Source organism: Onychostoma macrolepis, chromosome 19 (assembly GCF_012432095.1).
Source record: "Onychostoma macrolepis isolate SWU-2019 chromosome 19, ASM1243209v1, whole genome shotgun sequence".
NCBI lineage: Eukaryota > Metazoa > Chordata > Actinopteri > Cypriniformes > Cyprinidae > Onychostoma > Onychostoma macrolepis.
Window position 1 is genome coordinate 6128327 of NC_081173.1, and position 14262 is coordinate 6142588.

At 35.2% G+C, this 14262-nt stretch overlaps 1 protein-coding gene across 3 annotated transcripts in view; it reads left to right on the forward strand.

Moving 5' to 3' along the window:
• ctdp1 (CTD (carboxy-terminal domain, RNA polymerase II, polypeptide A) phosphatase, subunit 1) overlaps nucleotides 1-14262 on the forward strand; it is a 116103-nt gene that overhangs the window by 72000 nt on the left and 29841 nt on the right. The gene's annotated exons all lie outside the window — the stretch shown is intronic.

The following is a 14262-nucleotide window of genomic DNA, read 5'->3' on the forward strand; positions in this document are numbered from 1 at the left end:
GATTAGTGATGCGCTGCTGTACTCCCGAAACTGCCACTGTCTTCAGCAAATAACATTACCAGTTGCCATGGCAATGTCTGGAATTAGAGATCTAGCAGAAGGTGGGGTCACGTCCTCTTACATCTTCCTGTCCAAGCACAAATGCCCCACCCGCTGCCCAGACTTCTGTCCGACACTGGCGTAGTCGGCAGGATGTTGTCAGATCAACGTGTGTGAGGAGCTGCTTTCTGGGATGGCCTGCTCTTGTCTGGATCAGCTAAATGGACAGGAAAGCACACTAGTCTTTTATCATATGGCTCATACTGCGCCCATTTTCCACCAGAAAATTAGACCTGTCCCACTTTATCTAGTTTCTCTGCTTCCCAGCAGTCATTAGCAGTGACTCAGAGCCCACAGTGCTGTATCCACTGCCTGTGCCAACTGAATGAATGCAGTGGCGTAATTGTTAGGAGTTCAGAGCGCTGAACAATGAGATGAGTGGAAGAGAAAAAGAAGTAAGTAACTTATTTTTCTCTTCCACTCATCTCATTGTTCAGCGCTTCCCTATTGAGTGTCTCAAATTGTCTATTTGACTCCAGAAGGACCTGCATCTAGTGATTACAGCTTCTCAGAACAACCTGGTTTTCTCACCTGTTATTCTCTTCATGTTCTTCCTTTTTAAAATTTCCACACTTTTTTTGTCATTTTCTCAAGTTGGTGAAATCAGACGATGGTAAAGGTTTTTGCACTTATTTCATTCTTGATGGCAAACCCATGTTTTTACTTTGAAGCTGTAATTTTCTCGACATCTGAAGTCAGATTGTACAGGTTAAAATAACCTCTTTTAAGGAAGAACTTGGATTTTTGGCAGAGTTTGCTAGGTTTGAGGCATCATTTTCGCAACATAGTTACCTTTGCGGTGCGTTTGTGAGTTATGCTTTGAAGGCAGATACTTTAGAGTTTAGTGTCATCAGCATAACAATGGAAATTTATGTCAAATTTATGAAAAATGTGATCTAAAGGTAAAGGACGAGTAATAAACAGACGAGGGCCTAAAACTGAGCCTTGAGGCACGCCAAGGCTTTAATCGAACATGTGATCTAAAACTTTGTTTGAACAAATATTTTTCAAAATCACTGTTATCATCAATACTACTATATTGTGACATCCCTAATTAGATTTTTTTTTTTTGATTAATCTCATTGAATGAACACGTTAAACAGACAGCCCTACAGCTGCCATTATAAACCTTACCCCCTCCCCTCCATCCTTCATCTCTAGCTGTCTTTTGCGTCATGTCATTGGCCTTGATATAAAAATGATGACTATTGTGCATAAAGATGAAATGCAAATCATTTAAATGTTTATCAGCACATCCTGATGTGCAAAAGTGTAATATGTATGTTAATTTGGATGGAAATTAAACACTAAATGACAGCAACTCTTTTCACCATTAGCAAAGCTCTTTTCTCTGTTATGCATATATTGTGTAACAGGGGTGACAGCATTTGTGTGTAACATCCTCCCACTCAAAACAATTTAGTCTTGTCTTTGCCATAATTACATCAGCTCTTCAGCAGAACCTCATAAATATAATTCCCTCTTCTTCAACCACTTTAAGCAAAGAGGCTCAGCTCAGCTCACTTACTTTTCCCTCACTGGCCATTAGTTTCACTTGGGAGCAAAAAAAAGTTTGTCAGACCACAGTGTACCAAGTTCACATTGTCCGCTGTTAATTTTTTGCAGTAATAAGCATACCTTGAGTAGCTCCACCCTCCCATTCGGAGTTTAAAATTGGCAGGAAGCGGTTGCTGTTGCAGGATTTGATGCCATGGAAACACACCGTATCTAAATATTGTGCGCGAGTTGCTTCATGATGGAGGAATGGCATTTTCATTAAAGTGAAGCTAGCACATTTTTCACATTCAATGAATGGAGTGAATAGCACGTTTTCTTTATTAATGAATAATGATGTGTATTGAGATACTTAGGAGGAAATAGAGCATTTCAGAAAATGACCATATGAATTCGGTTGCAATCCAACTTTGCATTATTTTATAGATTTAGAGGGAAAGTTCACCCAAAAACAGTTGTCACCATTTATTCACCCTTATGTCATTTCAAACCAACATGACTTTCAGTTTTTTTTCTGTGGAACACAAATGGAGATGTTTAGAGTGTTCACACTACATGTTTCAATACATTTGATGGGATAGTTAGAAAATTCTGTCATCTATACCCTCAAGTTTTTCCAAACTTGCATGTGGTTCCTATGAATACTATGAAAGTCAATGGGAACTGGCAACTGTTTGTTTACCAACATTCTTCAGAACGTCTGCTTTTATGTTCAGCAGAAGAAAGAAATTCATACAGGTTTGTAACAGAATGAGCGCGAGTAAATAAATACAGAATTTTCATTTTTGGGTGAACTGTCCCTTAAAAGTAAACAGTGTCATATTTCAGTCATGCTTGTGTTATTATGCATGTCTTTGGTTCTTGTGTGTGTCTTTTGTGCGTTGTTCATCTTTACAGAGTTTATGCTGCACTGTCATGCATAATCATGTTTTTCGGTGGTAGAATTCCAGTCTGTCTTTTTCTCAGCGATAGTTCCAGTGGTAATCATCTAGTGTTATACCGATGAAGCGATAACATCTGTCCGTCTGGTAGACCGCAGTAATGAACTGGCCAAATTGAAGTTACAGCCAAACGAAGATAGTCATCCGATGGTCACAAGCACGCCTCCTGTTGTCTCTCTGAATGGCCCAGCAGTCTCGACTCAAGCAACTGTGTTACTGGCAGAGAAAATGCTCTGTGATTATGGAAGAAGAGCCACCGGCAGTGGCAGGCTTTGAATAATAGAGATGGGCAAAACCGCTTATCTGAAACACAGAGCCCACCTGAGACAGATTCCTCTGCCCGCCGGCCAAAGGTTAGCTTCCGTAAATAGCGCTTTTTCCCGCCAAGACGAGCGGCACTTTTGAAGATAATCAGATCCTGTTTATGAATTATTTATTCTCAGAATATGCACATAATTTGTGTTTCTGAGCTGTGAGGATTTTTTTCTTTCTGTCTTTCAGTTGTTTGGATGAAAATTTGAATTTTTTTTTTTTCTTTTCTGTCACTTGCTCTATTAGATATATCTCATAAGAAATGAGTTTAGCAAAGTAAAATATAGACTAAATCAGATTATTGGAGTATGTTTGAGGAAAATACAGTTAGTAAAATTTGTCATTTTACTTTTAAATTTCTATGTTTAATTCAATGTTGCTTGCTATTTCTTTGGGGGGGAAAATCTGAAATTGGTAGTAAATCCAACACTGTATAATTTATATATCAATGCATGAAAGTTCAGTTTTCTTTCCTGTTTCTGGTTGAAACATTGGGAAAACTAGAAAAGCATAATGTTAAAAACGTATCCGATACCTATATGTTTTAATGTTGATCAGTAACTGATAAATGGCAGAAAGTCAAAAATCTGTACTATTTAGTCTAAATTATTTATTTTTATTAAGAGCATTTAAGCTTTAGAACTTGAATTTGGTGACACATGGATATTAAATTTTGAGATTTGCTAAAGATTACATGTTACAGTGTAATGAAATTATTAGTATTTGAATGCAATTGTAAGACTGTTCAGTATTAGCCAGTACTGATTTCTATTATCGGCTGTTAAAGGGGTCATATGATGCAATATAAGTTTCCCTTTGTCTTTGGAGTGTTACTAGCTGTTATAGCATACATATATAAGATCTGTTAAGTTGCAAAGACCAAAGTCTCAAACCCAAAGAGATATTCTTTATTAAATTTAAGACTCGTCCACGCCTTCCTAAAACGCCTCTTTTGAACACGCCCCCTCAAATCTACGTCACTGTGTGGGAAGATTTTCATAACACTGCCTAAATGTATACGTAAAGAAAGAAGGCATAAATTTTATTCTTGCTGTAGTATTGTTGCCGTTGCCTCCATGTCATGGAGACGCTGTGTGTTTCCAAATATGGGAAGGGGTGTAACATTTCGGTCATTCGGCCAATCACAATGCACTGGATAGCTGGCCAATCAGAGCACACCATGCTTTTCAGAACTATGAGCTTTGCATATCGACTTGTTTCAGAAAGGTGGGCAGAGAGGAGCAACAATAATGTACAGTATGTGGAAAATGTGTTTTGAATTCTGTTAAAAAGACAGTGAACAGATAAACCGATATAGAGAGAGAATGGAGAAGGTCCATTGTTTGAGGACAGGATGAACGGATAGGATGAGATAATGTCACTTGAAGCTTAACACACTTCATCCACCTCTGTGCTCTCCTTCACATCTCCTCGTCCTCCTCTGCATCTCCAGAGCTCCTGTAATTGCAATCAGTCTCCACTCAATGTCCTGTGCGGTTGAGATGATTTGATTTACGTCATTGGCGGATGTAGAGAGTCAAGAAGGTTTGCCCGTTGATTTGGAGGGCTCTCTGCTGATCAGTGTGGGCACTAAAGCCATTGCTTATATGATTGTCATTACAGTATCGCCAGACGAAGACATGAACGGCATAATTGAACCATAAACCGTATACAGCAGCTGCTGTTACGCAGGCTGATCGTTCACTCATGTCAAGTTTTAGCTCAAGTACTATAAACTGCAAAAGTCAATAATAACACTGCATGTGGTCTTGTTTTCATGAAAGCTTCATTTCCATTTTCATTTTCATTTACTGAATTCTCTACCGATTTAGATTTTTTTTCTGATGACCTAAAGTTTTGCACATATACAGTGGTGTAAAAAAGTGTTTGCCCCCTTCCTGATTTTTACATTTTTTGCATGTTTGTCACACTTTAATGTTTCAGGTCATCAAACTAATTTAAATATTAATCAAAGATAACACAAGTAAACTCAACATGCAGTTATTAAATGAAGTTTTTTTTATTATGAAGGGAAAACAAAATCCAAACCCACGTGGCCCTGTGTGAAAAAGTGCTTGCCCCCTAAACCTAATTACTGGTTGTGCCACCCTTGGTTGATAGCAAACAATATTACAATACATATTTTTTTATGGAAATATGATTAAAAATCCCAGGAAAAATAATTGTCCTTATAATTTCCAAAGCAATGGTACGCCTATTAAAGTATTTTCAATTTAAATCGTCATGTACACTGCAATGAAACTTTATAAAGTTTATATGCTTTATAAATAAATAATACTGTACAGTATTATGTTTTATTACAAGAACACTGTTTTATATGTACAGCCATTCAAAAAATTTTCTTTTCTTTTTAAGAAATTGCTTTTATTCAGCAAGAGTGCATTTAACTGACCAAAAGTTGACAGTAAAGGCATTTGTGATGTTATAAAAGATTTTTGTTTCAAAGAAATCGCTGTTCTTTTGAACTTTCTTTTCTTCAAAAAGTCCTGGAAAAATCAGTTTCCACAAAAATATCTGTTTTCAACATTGATAATAATCAGAAATGTTACTTGAGCAACAAATCAGCATGTTAGAATGATTTCTGAAGGATCATGTGATACTGAAGACTTGAGTAATGATGCTGAAAATTCAGCTCTGATCACAGGAATACAGTAAATTGTATTGTAAAATATATTACAATATAAAAAAGTATAGAAATTATAAATATGTAGATCATATTTCACAATATTACTGTTTTTATTGTGTTCAATTTAATAAATGCAACCTTGTTGAACATAAGAGACAAAAGCATCGAAGATTTTACTGACCCCCAGCATTTGAGTGGTTACAGTAGAAGTATACAGTATTTTGTTAATGTAAGCATTGAGTTTATCTTTCTAGTTGAGTATGATGAATGTTTTATTCAGTTCTGACACAGCAAATCATTTGCCCGGTATCACATTTTTGATAGCTTTTCTATGCACACTGAAAACCTTCATTTTATTGCTTCATTTTTGAAATGGACATTACTGAAATGGACAATAACTTGCAGTTAATTCTGTAACTGCTCATTGAGTTCATCAAGAATTCATCAAACTGATTCAAATCAGAAATCTGAGTGAAAATGATTTTTTAAACTGAATTTACAGCTAATAGTGATATATCATACAGCTCACCAACCTACCAGTATTTACAGAAAAAAAAATGCTGATTCCAATTCAGTGTCTTTTATCTGTTCAGAGTGAAATAAAAATACATGGTCAAAATAAATTGATAATTAAATGTTATATTCCAGGTTTTTTTTTATTATTATTTATTTTTCTGATAAGTTGATAATTAAATGTGAGTGAATAATTTAGCTGAAAATGCATGGAAGTAATTTATTGCCTACAGAAAAATTCTTCTGTTAAAAGCTGAGTTGCCAGTATGATTGAGTGTGTTTTAGATGTGAAGTGCATGCTGGATTGATTTAACAGCTGATGTTTTGAAGGTCACATTACCTTCAGCTGTCAGTTACGTGACAGTTATTGACCTCAGTTATGATGTCTTCATTTTTCACACTGTCTGTACACACAGCCACTATAGCATAGCAGTGTTTCTATAGCAGCGCTGTTTCCTGCCTCTTCCTCGCCGATATTGTCAGACTCGTGTTGTTTGTGATATTTAAACGCGTACTGGCTTCCTATTTTATCCTCTCTCATGCTGTCTGACATCCGTGTAATTTACTGCAGCTAATATCATTTTGGTTTTCTTCCATCTGTCTGTCGAGGGAAGTATTGAAGTGCTGTAAATCACGTTCTGCCCATTGCTTCCTTGCTTTTTTACTCTCATGCATATCAAGTCTGAATGCCACTGCATTGACCAATTCATGATGAGACACAGAGGGTGTCAAATACAAAAAAAAATCATGCAATAAATGAATTGTTACTGGTTGTAATTAAGTTTTAAATGAATTCACATTAGTTTTAATGTTGTTTGCAAGCATTTCATGTTCATGAAGAATAGTGATAAAGCTGGTTAGATAATATTCATTTAACCAGTTTATGCTGCATTTCCAGCCCTCCAAAGAGCCAGATATCTCCTGTAGAGTTAAATGTGTGTATCTCCACACTTCAGGCCCTGCCCGCATTCACAAACCCGAAGGGCAATAAAAGATCCGGCTTAAAAGACTATTGTAGGTCCCAGTTTGCATGCTTCTTAATTAGCGTGATTAGACAAAGTCCTCCCTCGTTCTTTAATTACATTCTCCCTGTTGTTGTGCTCTGAAATCTCATCTCTCTTGTATATTAGCCATCTAATCTTTTCCCCCTGTAATCTGCCGCTTTTATTATCTAAAGCAGTTTTGAGCAAACCTCCAATTACTCTACATTAAATGCTCTTTTTATCATCGTTTGGAGTCGTTATTATCCATACACAGCATGTGTGTCCTGCAGGATTGCTGGGATCAGGACATTGCAGAGGCTCTGAGGATTTTATATTAAGTTTTTGCTACTGTGAAGGCTTTTTCTTGAGAGATACATGTTCATGCAGGTTTTTATTGTTGCACAAGCTTGCGTTCAATTCCTCCCGCAGCTTGTAATGTGCAAATCAATACCTCTCGACCGTGCCCCAAAGGGTCAGGCGTTCAGATGCAATCTACAGAAAAAAGACAATTTCAGCAAAACTGAATTTTTTTTCATATATACAGAAGTAAAGAAAATGTTGTGAAGTGGTAGCCTGTGCAGAAGTAGCATGTTGCATGTAACTTGTAACTTGTAGCATGCCTGCCATCCAATAATTGTGATAAGCTTTGTGCTTTAATTTTCTGATATGAAACAAACTGAGCTTTTAGATTGTCAGTTTTATGAAATTCAAATAATAAACGTTGTTTTGACGCTCTGTAATGTGGTGTGACAGATCGCTGTAGCTCCTCAGTTCAGGTGGTGTAAACTGATAATTTCCTCATCTTTACTACAAGTTACAGCATGAAATAAACATTAATGAACAACAAAAGGTGTTGAAAGAAACAGTACAATTTACTGAAATATATCATTTCTCAGGTAATCTCTGTGTAATCAGTGTTTCAACCACCAAAAGACGTCAATAAAAGGTATCTTCTAAATATAACTTTACATTTACCTCAGGAAAGCCATTCAATGTCCTTTTAGCTAGAAAAAAAAAACAACTATAGAGAGGAGCATTTTGCTAAATATATTCATTACATTGCACATTCATTCTTTTTACTTAACCTGTTGTCTTTCATTATTTACTGTATGTTCGAATGAATCTGCCATGAAACCAGTTTATTTCAGCCATCATTTAAATGTTTGTTTCAAAAAGGAATTGCAGTAGAAATGATATTATATTGTATAAAAATCTGATATAAAAACTTATATAAAAAGCCTTGTGTGCAATGTAATGTTTATATGCAACTTTGTTAATTTATTAAATATATGTGAATAATTTTATTATTAAATAAACTTTAGTATTGGTTTCGTTTTTTGGCTACATGAAAACTGGATTTCAGGTTTATTTAAAAAACAAAACAAATCTTTATGTGCATTACTAATGACCAGTTTTTCAATAATATCATAATAAAAATAGAATTATTAGTTTATAGCCATATTAATACATATATTTAAAATTTTTGGCCAAATTGTGTAGCCCTTCAAACAACAACTGAAAGCAACCACTTTATTAGAAAAATCACACGTGAGCAATAGCATAATGATACATGCCTTAAACACCACTAAAAATAAATCTATAGTAAAATTGTAGGGTGAAATAATTCCATAACTGGTAGGAGGCCGAACTCAGGCTGCATGGAGGCTCTCTGCAGTGGGGTAATGGTTTAATATGATTAAACCTCTGTCAAGCTCCTCAGCTTGAAGCCCATAGAGGACATGAAACAAGAGTGTGACTTCCTCCCACCCCTGCTGAGATATCAGCATTGTAGACCTTCACTTCAGAAGAACTTCCTCCTGCCTTGAAATTGTGAGAGAAGAATATAACAACCAATTTACACGCACGAGCCGGAGTTAATTAGGCCGTGTTTCTGTCACTCCGCTGAAGAAGAAAGTTCTCTGGCCTATAGCAGGTGACCTGTTTAACATATAGTAATATGTGTGATATATGTCTCCATTTTTAATAAAAGGCTTATTTATTGCACAAGCTAAACTGGAGTAATCTGACCGAACAAGGCCCGTTATTAATAGAGGAAATGAGCAATATGGCCAGAGGTGTAGTGTTTCTGGTTTCTCATTTTATAATATTGTGGCATACAGAACTTAGTTCTGTCTTAACAGAGTTAAAACAAATCTCCATTTACCCGATGTTACAAACATTTGTAATTCAAAATGCATCATTTTGACAGCTAAACAGTGAGGTATTTGGTCTGTTGAATTTCACTAGAAGCATTCCCACTGTAGAATATGGTAATACAGATCAGGGCTGTAGCTAGTCGGGTGAAGTTATGGGTTCAGAGGATCTCAGAACAAATTCTACATTTTTAAAAAGGAACGGAGCCCAGAGCAATATACAGTCAAGGGGTCCTGATTCCCAGCCGTGCTTCTGAACCCTGATAGCATTTAGAAGTGAAGAAATTTAGAGAAAAAGTTTTAAAGCTCTCCATGAGAGGAGAAAAGGAGAGAGAGAGAAATGTGAGTGAGGATTTAGGGAGGAAAACCTACGGGAATACTAATTCATGAGATATTGTTCACTACATCATGAGCTAATTGGCAGAATGATAATTTAGTACTGTTTTGTCTAAATGAATACAAAATGCTACAAGTGAATTTAGGCATCACAATGTAATGTACTATATGAAAATGGATGTTCATTCCGAGGTTTGTTAAATAAATTGTGTTATTAAAAATGAATTAGGTGAGTAGTAGATGACAGCAGAGGTAATTTACATGTAAAAAGGGAATTACACAATTAAATATCCAATATTAGCCAGTAGCTGATATGCTACTGATACATTATGCATCCATGATATGTAGACTATGTCAGATGTATCATTTTTAATTATTGAAAAAGTTAATGTTGAGTATTCTAAGATGTAATGTACATAATGCCATACGCTACTGTTCAGAAGTTTGGGGTCAGATTGATTGATTGATTGACTGATTGATACTTTCATTCAACATGGATGCATGAAATTGATGAAAAATGACTATAAAGACATTTATAACATGAACTAAAACTAAACAAAATAAAAAACTTTAAACAAAATTTAGAAATGTTGTCTTGGCAACTAACTGAAATATGTTTAAGTTAAGGCACTAAAATTACTAGAAATAAAACTACTAAAACTGAAATAAAAAGAAATTAAACCGAAATAAAGAAATTAATTAAATAGAAATTAAATTATTTTAAATTAATTAAATGACATGTTTTAAATGAAAAACAAAATTTGTTTTAAAATTAAAACAAATTTAACTAAAAAATGAAAACTGAAAATATAAAAACAAAATTTAGTTTGAAATATTAATAAAAACTGTGATTAAAATATACAGGTATATAATTTAAAAATAACACTTTTAATAACATTTACAATAATGCTGTTCTTTTAAACTTTTATTCACCAAAGAATCCTGAAAAAAATGTATCGTTTCCACAAAAATATGATTCAGCAGAACTGTTTTCAAATATTGATAATAATGAGAAATATTTCTTGAGCAGCAAATCAGCATATCAGAATGATATCTGAAGGATCATGTGACACTGAAGACTGCAGTAATTATGCTGAAAATTCAGCTTTTATCACAGCAATAAATTACATTTTAACACATTCAAACAGTTATTTTAAACTGTAATAATATTTCACAATGTTACTGTTTTACTGTATTTTTGATCAAATAAATGCAGCCTTGGTGAGACTTCTATCAAAAACATTAAACATGAAATATTCTTACCAGCCCAATGGTAGCGTAAAGTTATATAATTTTCAGGAAAATTAAAAGGTTGGGTAAAAATAGAGCATGACAGAACATTTTCAGCTCCTCAAAGTGAGGAATAGTGATTGTTTGTAGCACAGCCTCTGGTGGTTTATTCTCTGGGGAAACTTGTACTACATTTGTGCTGACAGATGCAGCTGCTTCAGGGCAAAACCCTGCGGCTCTGAACAAAGATCAAAACCTCTGAAGAGCTCCGTCGACTTCTCGTTTTCCCCCTTTCCATGACTACTTTGTCTTCCTCAGTCACGCAAACAGCCACTGGCAGAAGCAATGGGAATTCTGTGATCAGTTCCCTCCAGATCAGTACATGCACGTTCCTGAGCCAGCAGCTGACAGACGTGCTCTCTGAAGGTTGTGTATAATGAAGGACCTGTGACTCCCGCTCTTACTATTAATATTATCCTGAGCTCATTTTGGGCCGGTGGATCAGAGCGCAGATCAACGAGAGAGACAAAGACTTATCGTTCACAGAAAGTCTGGTCCACTCTGTTGCTTAGAGGGTCTAGATGAACATGGTTAATATACAGTATATGGTTTTACAAACTGTTAAACATTACAGACGGACCTCCTACCAGCCGTTTGGCTCTCAAACGTTCATGTGTAATTTGTCTTCTGTTACTCGTGTACAGCAGGGGGTTTTGCACCGATTGCACAGGCACAACAGCAAACGCTCTCACACACCTGCTGAGATTTCCCAGGATGGCGCTCATTGTTTTTTTCCTCTTATGAATATTGACATTGTGATTTCATGCTTGTCTGTCAGCACAGTAATGATGCAGCACGATTCTCCAGGCGACTGACAATCTGCTGCTAGTCATGTCAGATTCAGCCATCAAAGCACACGAGTCTGATTTGGTGATGGAATATGTTCGCCAAATCATTTTACAACTTCCCATATTATGCAAATAATTTTTTTCTTTCTTTTTAGTGAATCTCTGTTGTCTTGATGCAAACATGGCGTTCTCACCAAGTGTGACGTGTTACACCAGCAATGAATGAATCGCATCTGTTCCAGCTCCGAAACAGACATTATAATTTGTTGCTGAGTAAAAAGTATTGATTCCTCTGTGCCGTTAAACCAGGTGTGTTATTCAGATTAACTAGTTCAACTAACTTGCTTAGCAAGTTTCACTTAAATTGGTGCCTTACCCTAGTCAAATAAAAGTCGCTGTCCACCTATTGTACGATACTAAAACTGCAACTTACCTTTCATTTTGAATTTCAGAACCCTACCACTGCATGCTTTCATAGCTAGAAGCACTTATGTTGAATATGTTTCGTGCTTGTTAGCATGCTAAAATCTTCTCGAAGAAGTTGTGCCTCTAAATTCACTCTTTTTACCTCACATCTTGTGTCTTGCAAACATCTTAGCATCTTACCATAAGCATTATGTTCTAACACAGCAAGTGTGAAGTTAAAAATAGTGTAAAAACTAGGACTGCTCAACTTATTGGTACCACATCATTATTGGCTCATATTAGAGATTTTTAATTTATCTGTATCAGTTGATATTGTATATTTAATTGTACTTGCTCATTTTCTATTATTATGGATAATAATCTAAAGCAAAATAGTATAGAATTATAACATCATCCATTTATCTGTTAATGAGCATAATATTGATATTAGAAACTTTAATTGTACTCACCCATTTCCTTTATTATTATTAATATTATAGAGTCTTGCAGGAATGAGTCCAAAAAACCCAGATACAAGTTGCATTCAAGCTCTTCTGGTTCCATCGTCCTGAAGTCAATGGGTTTTTGGTTGAATGCCTTAAATAAGGTCTGTGGTGAACACGCTCAAAATATTTTCACGTTTTACGCTACAACATAAAATACATTAGTAGTACACCCTTGTGATTTTACTTTATCTTTAAAAAGGTAGTTGTTAACAAGTGGTGTAGTGTAGTTTGTTTATAGCCTACATTTTACCTCTGGGGATTTTATTTAGGCTTCAAAATTCATGGAAGTTGTTAATTTGTGAAGATTATTAATCATAAACGTTTGTTGGTTACAGACCTTATTTTCTGCAGTTATACAAAAGTCAGTTGAAATACCATATTGACTCTTCATCGAGGGAACCTACAAAATTACATAATCCCAACAGGATGATGATTATTATTATTATTGAAAAATAATACAGAATTTCAACATCAGCCATTTACCAGTTTCCTGTCATACACAGTAATGATCAGTTTATTGGTATCGCCCAGAATTTTAATATTGGTTCATCTCAGTATTCTAGTTGTTTAGCTTATTTTATTTTATTTATTTTAATGTAAATGCACATCAGGCGTGAGCAGCCCCTTAAGAAATGTCGGTAACACTTCAGATTAGAAAATACATATTCAGTATTAACTTAGAGTTTTCCCTCAATACACTCCTAATTTGCTGCTTATTAATTGTTAGTAAGGTAGTTAAGTTTAGGTATGGGGTGGATTAAGGGATCTAGAATATAGTCATGCAGAATAAGGCATTAATATGTGCCTAATAAGTATCAATAAACAACCAATATACTATTAATATGCATGTTAATAAGCAACTAGTTAATAGTGAGAACAGCGTATTACAGAAAGATCCTAACTTTATAATCTTATCTTATCTGTTTGGTAACCATGGTAATTTCAGTTAGGACCACATTTAGGACAAAAGCTATTACAGAACAGCATTTCCTAAGTGTGTTATCCCATCTTAACTACAGATAGGAAAGGGGTATTACAGAAACCTCCTAACTTGACAAAAAACCCTAAAAACTGTCTTAACTTTAGGACAACCCCACAGCTGTCCTAACTTCAAAATTATTTGAAAACCAACGGAAAAAACGCTTACAACTGTGCTGTCCGACAATGGTATTACATTTATTAATAGTTGAAAATGAAGAACAAAGATGTTTAATGGTAGCAAGACTCTTGGTTATATTTTGATGACAAAACACTTATAAGTAATTACAGACTGCCGCACAACATATTACAGTTAGCACAGGAACTGCAACCAGCATTATAGAGACCAACAAAAGTGTCACGGAGCATTATTTGTTGTAGTGCAAGTGACTAATGCCTTACGTTTTTTTGCAAAAGGTGATTTTCACAGTGAAGTAGCTTCTATTATTTTGTTTACCTCATCAGCAGTGTTGGTTGCTTGGTAACAGACCCGAGAGTGGATTGTCGAGCTTGATTATGCCATTTAACATTTCCTAACTAGAGATAAGATACTATTTTGTACGATAGGATAAGAATCCCAAATCAAGTTAAGATTTGCTTCTGTAATACGAATTTGCGAAAAATCCTAATTTAACATAACATATATCTTAAGTTAAGACCTAAGATAAGAAATTTTCTGTAATTGGTCCTTAAAATAAAGTGTTACTGATGTGTCTTATCACATCTGATGGACATGTCCATAACCCAGCGTAATTATATATGACATGAAGACAGACTGGTCAACTCTTTGTTCAGA